Below are 18,268 nucleotides of genomic sequence, written 5' to 3'. Positions count from 1 at the left end.
ACATATTGATGAGTATCTCCATTACGTGCTACACTTTATGTCGTCCTCTTCACTCGAATGATTTTGTGAGTGCAATCGTGTCAATAATATATGGCAGGTTTTTACATAATCAACACCCATTTGTACGAAGAATGGATGAGTGAATATTTTCAATTGTCACAGCACAAACAGGTGACAGTGGTTGGGTTTAACATGTCTTTTCAGTCACCATTGCTAACCAGGGAAGGCAAGTTCGAAACGACAAGGGAGTGTCTCTGAGCTTATTGGACTGCCGACAGAAGTATGTACACTATCAGCCCATGATATTATTTCTTCTTTCATTTTGTTTCTTTACCTCAACAACACTCATAAGACATCTTGTGGGTGGACGGGGGAGATGAGAGTTTGTTCTTGGTAATAATTATTTGAGTTAAAAGGTGGATTTGGAAAGGGGTTTAATATTTATATAATCATTAGAATAGATTTGTTCATGGAGTACATTCAAAGAGAAGATAGAGCAATAAAGAATATATGATTTTGTGGTTGAAAATAAACAACACATGTTACGAAGTCATAACAGTCCAAAAGACTGAAAAATTATCACCCATAGAATCATTAAAAGAGAGTTGTACTTACTACTTGGTAATAATTACTTGAGAAATGAGCTTGCTATATTTTTATATATTAAGAGTAAAAGAGAGATTTTAAATAGTTTTTTATTCTTATATAAAGATTAGAATAAACATATATTAATAAAGCTCATTAAACACTAATGATTACATCAATAAAGAATATACAGTTTTGTGGTTGAAAACAAATAATACACGTTATGTTTTAGAAAGGGATAAAAACGATTAAAAACTGAAGCATATAGATTTTTCAACCTGAAGCTCTTCAATCCGAACCATGTTGACTAGAATTTGTTCCCAACAAGCCTACTTTGAAATTCACTCAACTATGCCAAGGGACTCTAGAATTGAGTGTTATCTAATGAAGAGCCACTCAAATATTTAATGAGTATGTTATATGACTTAAAATCAGACAATTTTATAAGGTTATTTCGTAATTAAATTATTATGTTGAAAGGTATAATCTATAGTTGTAGTAAAGGGTGGAGTGTTTGGTGTAATAGTGTACAGAATTTTTTTTAGAGCCATATCTATTCACCTAAATAATAAATGATAACTTTTAGAATTAAAATACACACACACACACATACATACATATATATATATATATATATATATATACATATATATATATATATATATGTATGTATATATATATATGTATGTATATATCTACATGTATGTATATATCTACATATATACATGTATGTGTATATATATATATATATATATGTATATATATATGTGTGTGTGTATATATGTATGTATATATGTATATGTATATGTATATGTACATATATATATGTATGTATACATATGTACATATACATATATGTACACACACACACATATAGATATGTATATATACATATCTATGTGTGTGTGTGTGTGTGTGTGTGTGCATATCTATATATGTGTGTGTGTGTGTGTGTGTGTATATTATAGTGTCATACATACATACATACATATACATACACACATATATATACATATATGTATGTATATATACATATACATATACATATACATAGGTATATGTATATATACATATATATTTGTATATATATATACATACATATTATATGTATATATATATATATATATATATATATATATATATATATATATATACATACATATGTATATATATGTATATATATATACATGTGTGTGTGTGTGTGTGTCTATATATATATAGTAGTGTCGTAAATTGTAACTCCTTACAATTTCACACTCTTTTTTGGACCCTTGCTTTAGTGTGCCCCTCATAGCTCTTTTCAAGCCCATCTCTAGACCTTTCGCTACCAAACTATCTTCATGTGTTCATGAGGTGATCACATTCTTTGCCCTAAGATTGTGCACTCCACACCTACCTTGTTCCACCCCTTTTCTAGGTGGACTAGGGTCCTAGGCACCTTAGTCCTAGTGGACTAGGGCGTCAGGCATCATAGCCCCCCTCAAATGGGCCCAAATTATGTATTGTGTCTGCCAGTTGTTATCAATCCTGATGTTTGAAAATGACTTGTAGAAGTCAACCTAATTTATGAAATACCATGTGAAACCTATATAAGAGAATATTTATAATTCATTTTCATCCTAAACATCCCTACAAATTTGAGCATTATTGATATCATTCTAGAGGAAGTATTATGATCAAATTCCTTTATATTTAAGCATTATGGAGTAGCAAGTTACAACAATCTTCATATAAGTGTGTTTTCATGATTGATCTTGTCTTGTCATGTCATGTTATTGCATCAACATTGAGAGTCCTACCCAAAAGCATTGAATCATCGACATTATCAATTTTGAGGTATAATCTTCTCAATTTAGCATTTTACTTCAGATATAGCCTTTGCCCTACAAAGGTAAGCTCTCTTTTTCTAATCATCATTATTTTAGTAGAGGTTAACACCTAACAAGGGTTAAACTTAAGCAAGCCTCTATACAACCCAACACCTTTTTCCTCTTTTGTGTGTAGGTGACAAATCTAATGATAAAGTGTAGCAGATCCATAAAGTGCAGATAGAAACACATAGTTTTTAGATTTAAAATAAGCGAAAAAACTTGGACATTCTTCAAAAGTCAAAGTGTTCGACACTTTTAATCCTAAATTTTAGGAGGAAGATCTACAAAGAATTCTAATCTAAATTTCAAGCACCCGAGTTGACAAAACCACCCCTTGGATAGTGACACTTATTTACATAGTCTAGCACTTTCAGGTCTACACTGAACACATTGCTTCCTCTATGTATTCCATTTCCAAATTTGAACTTCTCTTCTGATTTACAATTTTGTACCTTCCTATTTATGTTGTTTCTTGTTAAAATCCCTAGTTTTTGCATCATTTCTTGCTCTATCTTATCCAATCATATCAGATAATAAAAGAAGAATAACCAATCACCAAGTGCACAACTCTCCCAACGGTTTCAAGTTAGGCCTATGATTATTCGTTAATGTATGTTGATGTGAATGGGTTTGTTTCCTAGTTTGCATGTTTAAACTAGTGAACCCAATTTACACTATATTACACATACATATATACATATAAATGTAAATATAAATATACATATACATATACATATACATATACATATACATATACATATACATATGTTGGCATAACTGATGGAGATGATGATGAGATGAGAAGATGACTGGTAAAGTTGATATGATCATGTATATGTTGTCATTGATGGCAACACCAAAAGCTCACCATGAAAAAAAAGAACTCTAAATGTTATGAATGTTGTACTATTCTTTTCTTCTTCTATTTTGTTTCACTTATTCTTCTCCCTTCATCAGTATGTTCTTCTCTTTTTGCTTTTCATTGTTCTTTTCCCCCTTTGACAACAATGCCAAAGGTGCAAACTGTCAAATTCATCTTATGCTGCTATTGTTTTCTTCATCTTTGTTGGTCCCCCTAAGGAATATCCCTTTTCTCATCAATCCACAGTGAAATATCTTAAATTAGTTCACTGGATTGATGTTGCAACAATATCTGACCTTTTCTAGGGGTATAACCCCTAGCTTGCCTCTGAGATACTCAAAGGTTGCTTTAGGAAATGACTTAGTGAAGATGTCATCCAAGTTCTCCTTGCTTGACACATGATCCATCCTGACTTTCTTTTCCTACAATCTCTCTCTTAGATAATGATACTTCAGTTCAATATGCTTTGTTCTAGCATGCAATATCGGATTCATTGAAATGTTTATTGCACTTGTATTATCACAATATATGACCACCAGTTCTATCATATTCTCCTTGAATACTTCTAATACATGACTCATCCATATTGCTTGAGTACAGTTCATAGATGTAGCCACATACTCTGCTTCTGTTGTAGACTGAGAAATGTAACTTTGTTTCTTACTATTCTAGGATACCGGTCTTCCTCCTAGAAAGAATTCACCACCGATTGTGCTCTTCTGATCATCTACATTACCCGCCCAATCAGCTTCTGCCAACACCTTCAAAGAGAAGTTTCCTTTGTATGGATACCATAATCCATAATCAATAGTTTCTCTAAGATACCTGAAAATTCTCTTCACTGCCACCATATGAGTCTCTTTAGGACTTTTCTGAAATCTAGCTACTATACCAACTGCATGAGCAATGTTTGCTTTGCTATGAACTGTTAGGCCCAACATGGAAAGCTAATTTACTAAGAGGGGAGGGGTGAATCAGTACTCCAAAAATTTTCTTGAATAATAACTTTACTGTTATGCATAAACAGAATAGTGCAGTAACATAAATTAAAGTTAAAACAAATAGATAACAATCATACATGATTCACTCCATAACAAATATATTTTGGTTACGCAGAAAGTCTTGGTTAGAGAGAAAAACTGTGGTGGGGATGGCACCCACAACTTCACTACTGCAATAATAAAGAGTGCTCGGTTAGAGCTACATTTTAGATATTTCTGATAGCTTACCATGTTAGGAGTAACAAGATCTTTTAGATCTACCTTGCTAAAGGATTTTACAACATTTATTCTGAATGCTGCACTTGGTTAGAGGCTTTATAATTTATAGACTTGATTAGAGTCTTTTACCCTATTAAAGGTTTCTCTTTCAACTTCACAATATTACAATTACAAATATCTGCAACTTTACATTTGAAATGTTATAGTAGATTCTATGTGCTCAAAATAGATTACCTTGCTTATAGCATACTGTAGCATCCTAAAATTGCGACACTTGCAATTTCGACTGCATTTTGGTCTTCACAATGGCGACGCAACACGCAACCTGAATGGAGACCCCGAAGCTTGCTCACGACACCAAAAACTGCATTTTTCAAGTACCCTGGCCTGAACCTCCTTGCACCCTGATGTCCCGGGAGGTGGGACCAGAGCGCCTAGCGCCCTGGTCCCTTAGGACTAGGGCGCCCAGCGCCTTGGTCCCCAGGACCATGGCGCCCAGCGCCCTGGTCCCTGGGTCCTATTTTGGGCCCAACCTCCTAAGGGGTCTCGGGTCTTTTTGTTTGCAATTTGGAAATTAACTTTCCTGGTCGGCCTAAGGTCGGGAAAATCAGTCTATCAGCCCTAATTGACAAGTATATAAACTACATTTTTCTCTCTCATTGGGAGATAACACATACATGATGAAAAAGGCGTGGAAACTATACTCAAGCATTCAAGCATTCAAGCATTCCTTCTAAGTCTCCATTCAAGGCTAAGTGTTGCATTCAAGACAAGGATTCAACCATTGAAGAGGAGATCACATACTACTACAACATACAACATACAACATCTAAACCTTCGCACATAATGATACAAACATCCTTAGGACAAGGTATTAGTACTTGTTTTACAGTCATTTACATTTACAGCTCTTGCTCATTTCTTGGTTAATTCCAAAACTGGGGTTTGACCTAAAGGCAAACCCCTAATCCCTAACCCCCCAATTGTCTTCGCTTTTCTGTGTGTAGGTTGCAGGTACACGGCTGAGATTGAAGATCTGGAATCCTTGTGTAGAGACGAACAGATCCCCCTTCGTTTCGCGGATTTTTCGGAGGACTGTGGCACCGGGCGCCATCGTCCCGACAACTTTTGCTCAAATTTGCAGGACAGCGCCGTATCGACATTTTACTGCTAATTCCAGGTCCGCAGCTTCATACTGTATCCCTATCTCAGTTTATAAAGCGAATCTTTGTCACTTTCTATGCATTCCTAGCTCAATTCTTCTATGCACATTCTTTACAAAAGAGGGTAGCCTTGCTGTCTTAACCCTTGAAACTCATTTAGCATCCAATCTTGCATTGCGTGGGATTGGATCTTGTGGGTTTCAACCCCTCTTTTGAATGTAAAGTCTCCCCCCTAAGTGAAAACCATCGAATCCTAGTGAACCTCCCTTCTCTCTCCTTGGAGTTGGAAGAGGGGAGAGCAACTAGGGTTCGATCGCGATTTTTCCGCTTTACATTTTGGTGAACCCGATGTGAACATCCTTTCTGATTTTTCATGCTTAGATCTGAAAAAATTGATTACATTTCCATGTTTGATCTTTTGCAAAATTTTAGAGGTGATTGCATAAAAACCCTAAAATTTCTTTTTAGTAATTAAACTTGTGAAATTTTTAATTGTTAATGCTTGTTTTAGATCTGTCCTTCTATTACAAATTATCAATTCATATCTATGTTTTAATTTTGAAAATTAAGTGGTTAATTGTCAAAACCCTAATTTTTGAAACCCTCTTGATTCAACCTTTGTTCGACAATTTCACCGATCAAAACATCTCCAAATCAGCTATAACTTTGGATTCCGCAATAAAATCACAATATCTTTCATCCCTGAAAATTTGGAAAAAAGTTGCGAGGACCGTGGCGCCGAGCGCCATCGTCCCCGACATTTTTTCTGAAATTTTGGGAGCGAGATCTTACTGTATTTTTTTGCTAAAATCCAGAATTTTGGCTGATTTTATCAATTTTAACACCTTCAAAATTACAGTCAAAGTTGGTCTTGTGATTGCTTGGATTAAGGCTTTTAAACATTCAAAAATCATTGAAACTGAAATTTTGTGTCAAAATTGTGTTCTTACTGTCCTAAATCTGAAAAGTGCGTTAACATTCATTAAAAATTTCAGTGCTTTATTCAAATTCTTGCATTTTGTGACTTTTGAAATTAAGTGCTTAATTACAACAACTTTGATTTCCGCTTTCAAAATTGAATTTTGCGTGAAATTGAGTCAATTTTTAAATTTCAAAATTTGCATTGCTCTTGACATTCCCTCTAAAATCATAAAATTCAAAATTTCAGTTTCCCTCTCTTTTTCAAAATTCAAATTTTGCATTTTTCGACAATCTGGGTAGGGTTCAATTTTGAGATTGCAACTTTAATTTGGCCTATCTACAGATCGTAAAATCACTCAATTTTTTCAAATTGGCTTTAAAATCATCATACCTTTCATCCCTGCAAATTTTGAAAAAAGTTGCAAGGACCGTGTTGCACTCTGAGCGCCACGGTCCCGGACATTTTTTCCGAAATTTCGAGAGACTGTCGTGATTGCATTTAACAGCTTAAATCCAGAAGATTGGCTGATTTTACTAAAAAATGCTACCTCTAAAATCAAAATTTTCTCTCCTTCTCTAGTGCATGAGTTTTACAACAATAAGCCCTACTTACACTATTCCCGTTAGACGAAGCCATAGAATTAAGTCTTTCCGAGGTTTAACTACTAAGGAGATGGAACCTAATTTGAATAGCCTTTTTAACGAGGACATGGGTAATTCCTCTAATCCTCCTAATGATGAAGAAGCTCTCCATGAGGTTTCTGTAGAACAAATTTTGAAATTGGATAACCAATTTGACGATTTTCACCAATGGATGTCTCATGAGTACCCTGATAGTCAAGCTCTTCCTTTAATTGAGGGTCTAAAACGTATGCTTCAAAGTGATAAGAATGGAATTGATATTTTGCGTGGTATTTCACACATTGTGGATTCGAATGTGATGCCTATGAAGAGTTGTGCCAAAACTTTAGGTTATACACAACCTCCTACACGAGTCAATCATTCTATTCCTTTGATGACTTCTATTGCTAGCATACCTACCTTTACATCAAACATAATGGCTACTTCTACACAAGACATTCCTCCTGTGATCACTAGTCATGGGGCCAATCCTTCCTTTTCAATTAACCCTCTTCCTTCATTCAATCCGACTTCTTCATTCACTCCTTCAATGAGTGTTCCTATTACATCTTCACAAATGAACATGACGCAAGGGGGCAATTCATTTATCATTCCATTCCTCCTTGTAGTGTTCCTCCTATCCAATCATCTCCTATGACTAATTATCATAGGGTCCCACCACCTTACTCTTTACCTTCTTTCAATAACATAACACCTCCATCTCAATCTAACACATCTAATATGAACTCTTCGACTGAAGCGACCATTAACAATCTTGCACAAACTGTCTCTTCTTTACAGCAACAAATTGCCTCTATGAATCAATCTAAGTTTAGTGTGCCCACATTTGATGTTGCGAGCCCACTTTCTCTTGACATTGTCCGAGCTATCCCTCCTAAACATGTTGAAATCCCGCATTTGGAGCTTTATAATGGTAAAGGTGATCCTCTAACACATGTTAAGACTTTTCAAACAATTTGTACTGATTTTGCTTATGACCCAAGGTTGCTTGCAAAACTGTTTACGAGAACATTAAGAGACAAAGCCCTACAATGGTATTGCTCGTTGCCTTCCTATTCTATTACTTCTTTCGAACAACTTGCAAATGCTTTCATTCAACAATTTCAAAACAATATAAGTCCTAAAGTTACTTTGATTGATTTAATGCATTGTAAACAAGGTGTTAAAGAAAAAGTGACTGATTTCATTGGTAGATATAAGCATTTGTATGCTCAAATTTCTTTTCCAGTGCCTGACAATGATATTCAAAGAATCTTTATTTCTAATTTACAAAAAGATATTCGAGACAAACTTCTGTTTTCTGAGTTTACTTCTTTCCAACAGTTGTGTGCCACTCTTCACAATTATCAACTGACTGTGAGTCAAATGGAACAATCACATCCTATGGCTCCGAGTGATAAGGGTGATAGCAGTCAACAACCATTTGGGAAGTTTAAACTGAACAGAGACTCCATCAAATTCAATGAAAACATCATCAACAACAATGTGAATGCAGAATCAGGTGTGCCTCCTATTTCTAAATTTTTCAAGAAAGAAAGAAAGTATACTCCTTTGAATGAATCATTGCATAGTATTATGAATAAATTATTGGAACAAAATGTGCTTACTCTTCCTCCTATAAGACAAATTGATCCTGCAAAGATTACTTCACCTTATTTTGATAACAAAGTCTTTTGTCAATTTCATCGTCAGCCTGGGCATGATACTGAAAAATGTTTTTCTTTAAAGGGTAAAATTCAAGATTTGATTGATAATAATACTATTTCTGTTTTTGGAGTGAATGATAAAGGCAATACATTTGTAGCTCCTCCTAATCAAAATCTTCAGATTTTCATTGATCCATTACCTTCTCATACTTCTAATGCGATTGAGACTAATGATTCCTCTCTTTCATCTGATGGTCTTGTGTCTATGACTCCAAATGTGATTAACTTTGTAGAGCAGCAAGAAAACCCTAAAGAACCTTCCATCACATTTGATTCTAGTGAAACCATTAGGGTACCTGATGGTCCTTTATACATAGTTGCAAAAGTCAAGAATACACCTTGCCGTGGAGTGCTTATTGATCCTTCGTGCATGGTTAATGTTATTACTGAAGAATTTCTTTTTACTTTGCAATTGAATCAAGTGATTTATGACAAAACAGATGTGATTGTGAAACTATTTGATGCATTTTCTTCTCCTGCAATTGGTTCTATTACATTTCCTATTGAGGTCTATAACAAATCCCTTGATGTGAACTTTGCTATTATTCCATCTTCCGAACAATTTCGTGTGAAGCTTGGCTATCCTTGGCTATCTTCCATGAAAGCTATTGCTTCTCCTATTCATAAGTGTTTGAAATTTCCCCATAATGGTGAAGTTGTTACTGTCAATCATAGCCTCTTTAAACCAGCTGAAAGAACCTCTAGTGTTCCTCTTGATTACTTTTGGCCTAAACAATTCCAATCCCTTCCTTCACGAAGTGATCATTTTTTCAAATCTTATCAAAAGTGGAAAACAGATATGATCCTATCTTTAAGTGAACCTAGAACACCTAAACTTGACATTCCTATCATTCTTGAGAAGGAAGTTCTTCCTTTGAAAGATAAAACTAATGTCTTTCCTCAAGAAGATTCCCAACCCATCCCTATGGATGTGACTATGTCTATGTCTAATAAACTTCCTACAAGTAGACCTATACCTCCTCGTCATGATGGACTTGGTCTCCTTCCTAAACCAAAAATTCCTCCTTTATATGGAGCAGTTCCTCCTCCTTCCTTTTATAGAGAGAAGAGACCTTCTTCTTCTCCTATTATTTACCCTAATAGACCACAACCTAAACACCCAAGTGATAGGGATTAGAACATTCCTCCTCCTCAATCTTCTTCACTTCCTACTAAGACTAGACGAAATCGTTCTGCACGTGAACGCCGACGAAAGCGTCGTCTTAGAGCTCAAGCAGCTGCTTCTCAAACTTTGCCATCTCCAAAAACACCTTCAACGAGCATTATTCCATTTTCTCCTCAGCCGAACATTGAGCCTAAATCTCCTAAACATAAGATGCATGATGGTCTTGATCCTGTGCAAGTTAAAGATCCTATTTTTATAAATCTTGATGATGATATAGATGAAAATGTTATTCATGATGAAAATGTTACTCCTCTTGCTTCTGATAGTGAATATGAACTTGTTGATATTGATAACCATTTATCTAATGAATTTTCTAAAGCACTTATCCTAGCTCCTAGACAAGAACAATGTGGCTCGGAACATGAACATAGCCCTTGTTTGGATCTTGTGATAGCTCCATATGCTGTGTTGAATGTTCCTCCTCTAGCGTGTTCCCTGCCTTCCCGAAACATTGATCAGCAAGATCGGGGGGTAGATGATGTGCTAGACTAGTTACATTAGCATAGCAGATTCTCTCCTCCTCTCTTGTGTTACTTCTTCTATATGTTATTCTCATTCTTCTATTTGTTGTCCTTAGTGTTGTCTACTTGAGGACGATGCAAAGCATTGAGATCTCTCGATCTCTCTCATGTTGACTCAAAAGACACATGTGTTCCCTTCTTCTAGGTGACCTTCCTTGATTGGGGAATGAAGAACAATTATGCATACATACATATGATATATACATGAATTATCATACAGCATACTGACCCCGAGGAAAGCGAAGTCACCTCGTGCTTTGTGTTTTGTGTCTATTATCCTTGGGCTTATCTCACACTTGGGGGCTAAATCCTTGCGATAACATGCTCCTTTCCTTTCTCATTCTTATGTGTATCACTACGTTAAAACAATCACCCCCGGTGAGGCGTGTGCGATCGCTTTAACGTAGGGGGGCATACATCCCATTCATATCTTTTCAAGATACTTGAGAATTTCTTGGCAAATTTAGCTTTGCCTTGAAAATTCTTGATATCATTCTTGCATGACTCATAGTGAGGGAACCTTACTACTGACAGTCATGGTTCTCCTTCGTGATCTTCCCTTTTACTTTGTCAATCGAAGTCGTAAGATCCTTAGTCCACTGGGGGCTTGGTGTGTCTTGCCTCCTTGACGTGGTGAAAGTTTTTCAATGTTGTTTCCTTGTACTTTATCGGAAGTATGAGCATACATACTCCCGCTAAAGTGGGGGCTAAATGTAGCGTCCTAAAATTGTGACACTTGCAATTTCGACTGCATTTCGGTCTTCACGATGGCGACGCAACACGCAACCTGAATGGAGACCCCGAAGCTTGCTCACGACACCAAAAACTGCATTTTTCAAGTACCCTGGCCTGAACCTCCTTGCACCCTGATGTCCCGGGAGGTGGGACCAGAGTGCCCAGCGCCCTGGTCCCTGGGTCCTATTTTGGGCCCGGCCTCCTAAGGGGTCTCGGGTCTTTTTGTTTGCAATTTGGAAATTAACTTTCCTGGTCGGCCTAAGGTCGGGAAAATCAGTCTATCAGCCCTAATTGACAAGTATATAAACTACATTTTTCTCTCTCATTGGGAGATAACACATACATGATGAAAAAGGCGTGGAAACTATACTCAAGCATTCAAGCATTCAAGCATTCCTTCTAAGTCTCCATTCAAGGCTAAGTGTTGCATTCAAGACAAGGATTCAACCATTGAAGAGGAGATCACATACTACTACAACATACAACATACAACATCTAAACCTTCACACATAATGATACAAACATCCTTAGAACAAGGTATTAGTACTTGTTTTACAGTCATTTACATTTACAGCTCTTGCTCATTTCTTGGTTAATTCCAAAACCGGGGTTTGACCTAAAGGCAAACCCCTAATCCCTAACCCCCCAATCGTCTTCGCTTTTCTGTGTGTAGGTTGCAGGTACGTGGCTGAGATTGAAGATCTGGAATCCTTGTGCAGAGACGAACAGATCCCCCTTCGTTTCGCGGATTTTTCGGAGGACCGTGGCGCCGGGCGCCATCGTCCTGACAACTTTTGCTCAAATTTGCAGGACAGTGCCGTATCGACATTTTACTGCTAATTCCAGGTCCGCAGCTTCATACTGTATCCCTATCTCAGTTTATAAAGCGAATCTTTGTCACTTTCTATGCATTCCTAGCTCAATTCTTCTATGCACATTCTTTACAAAAGAGGGTAGCCTTGCTGTCTTAACCCTTGAAACTCATTTAGCATCCAATCTTGCATTGCGTGGGATTGGATCTTGTGGATTTCAACCCCTCTTTTGAATGTAAAGTCTCCCCCCTAAGTGAAAACCATCGAATCCTAGCGAACCTCCCTTCTCTCTCCTTGGAGTTGGAAGAGGGGAGAGCAACTAGGGTTCGATCGCGATTTTTCCACTTTACACATACCTCGGTAACCCATATAGTAACTCGGTAAACCCTTCTGTTTACTCTGTTCTTCGACTATTCTCTGAAAACCTTCTTGGTGACCTCTGTGTCTCTATAATAGTCTTCTTACACACATGCATACACCCTTAACTAATGTTGTATAAATAGATCTCTTAAGATGGTGATCCAATTCATTGCTTCGATCTTACAAAAAAGATTCCTCCAATGAATAACTATACAAAATATTTCATTGGTTAAATTGATCTCAAAATCATACACAATCTTCTGGTGCAATTTCCAATGTAATAACGGTTAGATGTGCCTCGATCTTGTAACACGTTTTCATATGCATGTCCAGGTTCAATGTATCTGGTAACACGTTTCACTTGGTGTGTCATCTTTGCTGCTTGGTAGTCATAAAAAGATACTCGGTAGACAACTCGGTGTATACTGCGTTCTGTGACTGCTTTCCTCTGTAACCGACTAGACTGTGCTTACCAACTTCTCTATGTGTACCGACTACATGATTCGGTAGCGTTAACCGACTAGAGTATATAGTATGACTTTGAATATAAAAACTAATGGCAATTTGATAAGTAGTAACAATGCATGAGCAATGTTCTGTTTGCTATGAACAACATATTGTAGATTACCAATCATTGATATATACTCAGTTTCATCCACTGGATCTAAATCATCTTCCTTGGATAATCTGCAACCAGTAACCACTAGGGTTCCAACAGGTTTAGAGTCTTCCATTCCAAAAAAATTCAATACCTCCTTCACATATTTGGACTGGTCGATAAAGATTCCTCCTTTCATCTGTTGGACCTGCAAACCAATGAAAATTTTGATTTCACCTATCAAAGACATTTCAAATTCCTTTTTCATTTCTTGTGCAAAAGTTAAACTCATGTCATCACCTCCTCCAAATATGATATCATCTACAAACGCTTCTACAATCAATAACTTGTCTCCTTCTGTCTTCAATTAAATGTTGTTGTCCTCACTGGTTCTTTGAAATCAAATCTTTATCAGGTGTGAATGGAGTCTCTCATACCATGCCCTTGGAGCTTGCTTTAATCCATATAAAGCTTTATGAAGTTTGCACACCATGTCCTTTTCTTCAGTCAATGCAAACCTATCTGGTTGTTCAATGTAAAACTCTTCTTCTAGAATTCCATTAAAAAAATGCAGACTTGGCATCCATTTGGTATACCTTGAATCCTTTGAATTCTACAAATGCAAGTAGAATTTTTACTGGATTTCAATTCTAACAACAAGTGCAAAGGTTTCTCCATAATCCTTACCTTCTTCTTGTAAATATCCTTTGCAAACTAGTCTAGCCTTATTCCTAAATACCCACTTAGTACCAATCACATTTTTATCAACTGGTTTGGGGAAGAGTGACCAAGAGTTGTTCTTCTCTATTTGATCAAGCTCCTCCTTCATAGCCTTTATCCAATCATCATCCTTGAGAGCTTCCCTCACTGTCTTAGGTTCAATTTTGGAAATCAGACAAGCACTTTCTCTGATCTTTCTTCTTGTCTGTACTCCATCATTCCTATCTCCAATTGTTTGATCTATAGAGATATTCAATTTTGGCATCATACAATCACATCAGAATGGTTGATATTGTCATTGATGGCAACCAACCAGTAACAGGATTCTATAGGTTCACTGACAACACAAACATCATTCAATGACACTAGCTGGCACAACAAGTTTATTCATCAACCTTTAGTTTACACCGACAATGAAACATACCAACACTCAGGTTGACATGAGACACATTTTGTTTATAATGTATTTAATTATTTGTAAGCCAACATGATGTATTGTAAGGACTCATATATGTATGAGATCTTATAGGTCATTTTGTGATAAGCATGGAGAGGCAATTATGTAATGGGATTATGTAGAAGATAGCAAAAAGATTTTGTAATAAGGCAGATAGGTTATGTGAGTGAATATCATTCACCGATAGGTTTTTGATTAAGGTTTCTCATAGAGCTTAAACCGGTATTGAATCAAGCATTGCAAATGCTATTTTGAGCAGTACATTGTCTTGGATTTAATTATCCACTTTGTAGTCAGTGAGACTCTTTCATTGAGCAATGAGCTCTAGGTTGTTGGCCTTCTTGCATGTGCATGCCCCTATTGTAAGTAATATTTATTCATATTGACCAGTGAGTAAATATTGTGGGTCACAAATCCCACTGAGGTTTTTCCCTTATTGGGTTTCATCGCCAAAATATCTTGTGTTATGGTGTTCATTTATGTTGTCTCTATTATTTCTCTTTGCTGCATTATTACTTGTTTACCAGTACATTAATTTGGGTTGAAAAGTTATAAATAAGTTCAAATATTCCATTAATCGGTTAGACACTGATTCACCCCCCCCCCCCCCCCCCCCCCTCTTAGTGTCTTTGGGACTATCATTGTATCTAACAATTGGTATAAGAGCTTGGTCCTCTATTTGAAAAATCCTAACAACTTGAGGAAGATTCTGAAACCAGTACTGATGGAGAGTTTGAAAAAACAGTTGGAAGGAGCTCCTGAAGAATTTGATGCAGAAAAATTGAAGAATATTAAACTTGAAGATGATCTAAGGACTGCCCAGGAATTCATTAAAGGACTTCAAGAGAACCCGGCTATAGCACAAAACAAGAGGAAGGAACTTCCTGAGCAAATGCAGAAACATGATGATGAAAAGGAAACTCTTAGTGATATTGCAGAGAAGTTGAGGCAAGAGAACACTAACATGAGGAATGAAATGCAAGATTTAACCATGAGGCTATGTAAGGATATTGAAGACAGAAAGAAGAATAAAGAAGACTTGAGTAGGAGACTTAATGATGGAGCAAATCAAAATTTGAGACTTTATCATGAGAATAATATGCTAAAGACAAATCTGATTCACATGCAACATGATAAAGAGGAGCTTAGGAGACAAATTGGCATTTTGGAAACTGAGTTTATCACTGTAAATGAACACAAAGACAAATTCAAGAAAAGTTCAGAAAGACTCGATGACATGCTAAAAAGACAAAAACCTGATGGAGATATAATTGGACTTGGATTTGAACATGGAGAAAGTTCCGGGACTGCAAATAATCAAGATCGCAACAAACTGGTAAGACAACCTAATGCTTATAAATTTAATGGGAAATGTTTTAACTGCAACAAATTTGGTCATAGAGAAAATCAGTGTAGATTTAGAAATAATGAGAATACAAATTTACCGTCCGGTCAATGTTCCAAATGTAATAAAGTTGGTCATAACTTAGAAAATTATAGAATGAATGTGAAATGCTATGTTTGTGGTAGATTTGGACATTTATCTAATCAATGTAGAACACAAACCAGTCAAGGATATGAAAAGGCTATTCAAAGGAATAATGTAACTTGTTATGCATGTAACAAAATTGGGCATATTGCAAAATTTCTTAGAAGCAAGACTATACTGATGAACAATAAAGGATCTAACGAGAAAGGAAAGGAAAAAGTAAATGAAATAAAACAAGAATTTTCAAAACAATGGATTAAGAAGAGAGATCAGACAGTTGATGAATCTGTCTCTGCACCGGTAGAACAAAGTAACCCTCCACCGGTAGGAGATTCTTCATCTAACTAAGGATTAATCCTCAGAGGGTATGGCAGAAAACTAAAAATCATGCATTCTACCCTCGGTTGATGGTGAGAAGTTATATTTATTCTTTACCAACAAATATGTTAAGATTTCACTTAACCGGCAAGCATTTAATGTGGTTGTTGGAGAACTTTTTGGTTATAAAACACCAAAAAACCCTCATTTCAATCCACCAAGCATCCAAACATTCGAAGAGTGCAAAGAGAGAGCAAAGGCATTCTAAAGGCAAAGCAGCAAGGTGTTTTTTTAGGCATTCAAGGATTTCAAGTCAAAAGGTATTTATCTTTCGAAATGGCATCTTCATCTTCTACACTTGAATTTATTGCAAACCCTACTGTGGTAGAAAACATTAAGCACCCTAGACCCGTGTTTAAAATCATCACTGAGATTGCTAAGCAAGATGATTCCATCAGAGCCTTTTCTAAGATTATGAAGGGAGTTGCTTTTGCCGAAGACTCGAGGATTTATATTCACTACAACATAGAGAACTTAGGGTCTGATGACCTTAAGAACATGTACATAAATGTTATAACTGATGAACAAGGTTTAGTCAAGCCGGAGCATAAGATTGTTGAGGATTTAGGATTTGTTGAAATTCTAAACATTCCTGTATTTCCGGATAAGATAGTTCATCTTGTACTAAGCAGAGTTCATGGGGAGTTTATGTGGCTAGACTCTATTTTTAAAATTACTAAGGAAGCAATCAAGATAGTTACTGGTTTACCCTCAACCGGTACTAGACCTAACAAAAAGAAGAAGATACCAAACAAGGGTTTTATGGACCTAACCGGAGCTACATTTGACAACAGATCTCTTAGGGTTAATGATATTGCTAATGCATATGTGAAATATGTGAGCATGGTATTTGGATACAGGGTTACACATGCAAATAGGTTAAATTTTATTTCTAGTTTGTATATTCATAGTGCATATGAGATGGTTAATAAAAATGCTAAAATTAATATCTGTGAGTGGCTTAAGGATGAGCTGCTAGATAACTTAAAAGAGATTAAGGGTGACAAGAAGGGGACATTCCATTTTGGGAATCTACTTGTGTGTTTAATGCTTTACTTCACAAAGGAGATACTCGACATTGGTCACAAGGACTTTGCATATGACATCCCGATAGGTAGACAGATCATGGAAGCTATTATCAACATTGGTGCTAATAGTGATGACATGGTAAAAGCTTATTTCAAAAACTTCCAAACCAAAATGAAGGCTAGAGAAAGGATACCGCAAAGCATTATGAATAAGTATGACAAGCAAATTTGTTTTGTAATCAAAAGACAAGGAACATGGATGGAAGTTGTTACTCCTAGAACTATTTGGATAACAGAGATGTTGATCTGAATATTCTTGAGGCTTATGCTAAGACACTTCTCGATGCACCTAGGGAACCCCCTGAAGAAATTTTTGGTAGTGCTGAGACTATTGAGAGTGTTGTTTTGATGTAGAAGAAGAGAAAAACAAGAGAAAAATTCATCAAAGATGCATCCAAAATGGCTAAAGAAGTTAAGGAAAATGTGATGAACTTAAGTGGTATTTCTGCTAGTGAACTAGAAGGACTAGAACCGGTAGCTCATGTTTCACCAGTTGTCACTTCTTCTGATATAGATAATGGTAAGGTAGCAAAGTTCAAGAGAGTTGAAAGTATGAAGAGGAAACCCTCATGGGTACCTTCTCCTTCTCTTAAAAGGACAAGAACATTGAGGAAAAAGCAACAGATTGTAAGGGAGCCTAAGAAGAAACTAATTCCAAAGAAACAACAACCTAAGGCACCGAATACTCTTACACCGAAGGAACTGGTAAATGAAATTACTAAAGAAGGCAATCTTTGTAATGTCAATAAACTATCATTCATTCAAGGATTTTGATAAGGACACAATAGAGGAGAGCATCATTTTGCATCTTGACATCTACAAGAAAGTTTTGATTAAGGTTGTAGATGATCTGCCTAATGACTTATACATAAGATTAGAGGCTAAAAGGATGTCGGTTATGGAACTAGACAAAAAGTTAAAGGTAGAAGCATTGTTGGCTGTTCACCCTGTTAA

The sequence above is a fragment of the Cryptomeria japonica genome, chromosome 9 (assembly GCF_030272615.1).
Source record: "Cryptomeria japonica chromosome 9, Sugi_1.0, whole genome shotgun sequence".
Classification (NCBI taxonomy): Eukaryota; Viridiplantae; Streptophyta; class Pinopsida; order Cupressales; family Cupressaceae; genus Cryptomeria; species Cryptomeria japonica.
The sequence above is the reverse complement of the archived record's forward strand: the minus strand, read 5'-3'. Positions refer to the sequence as shown.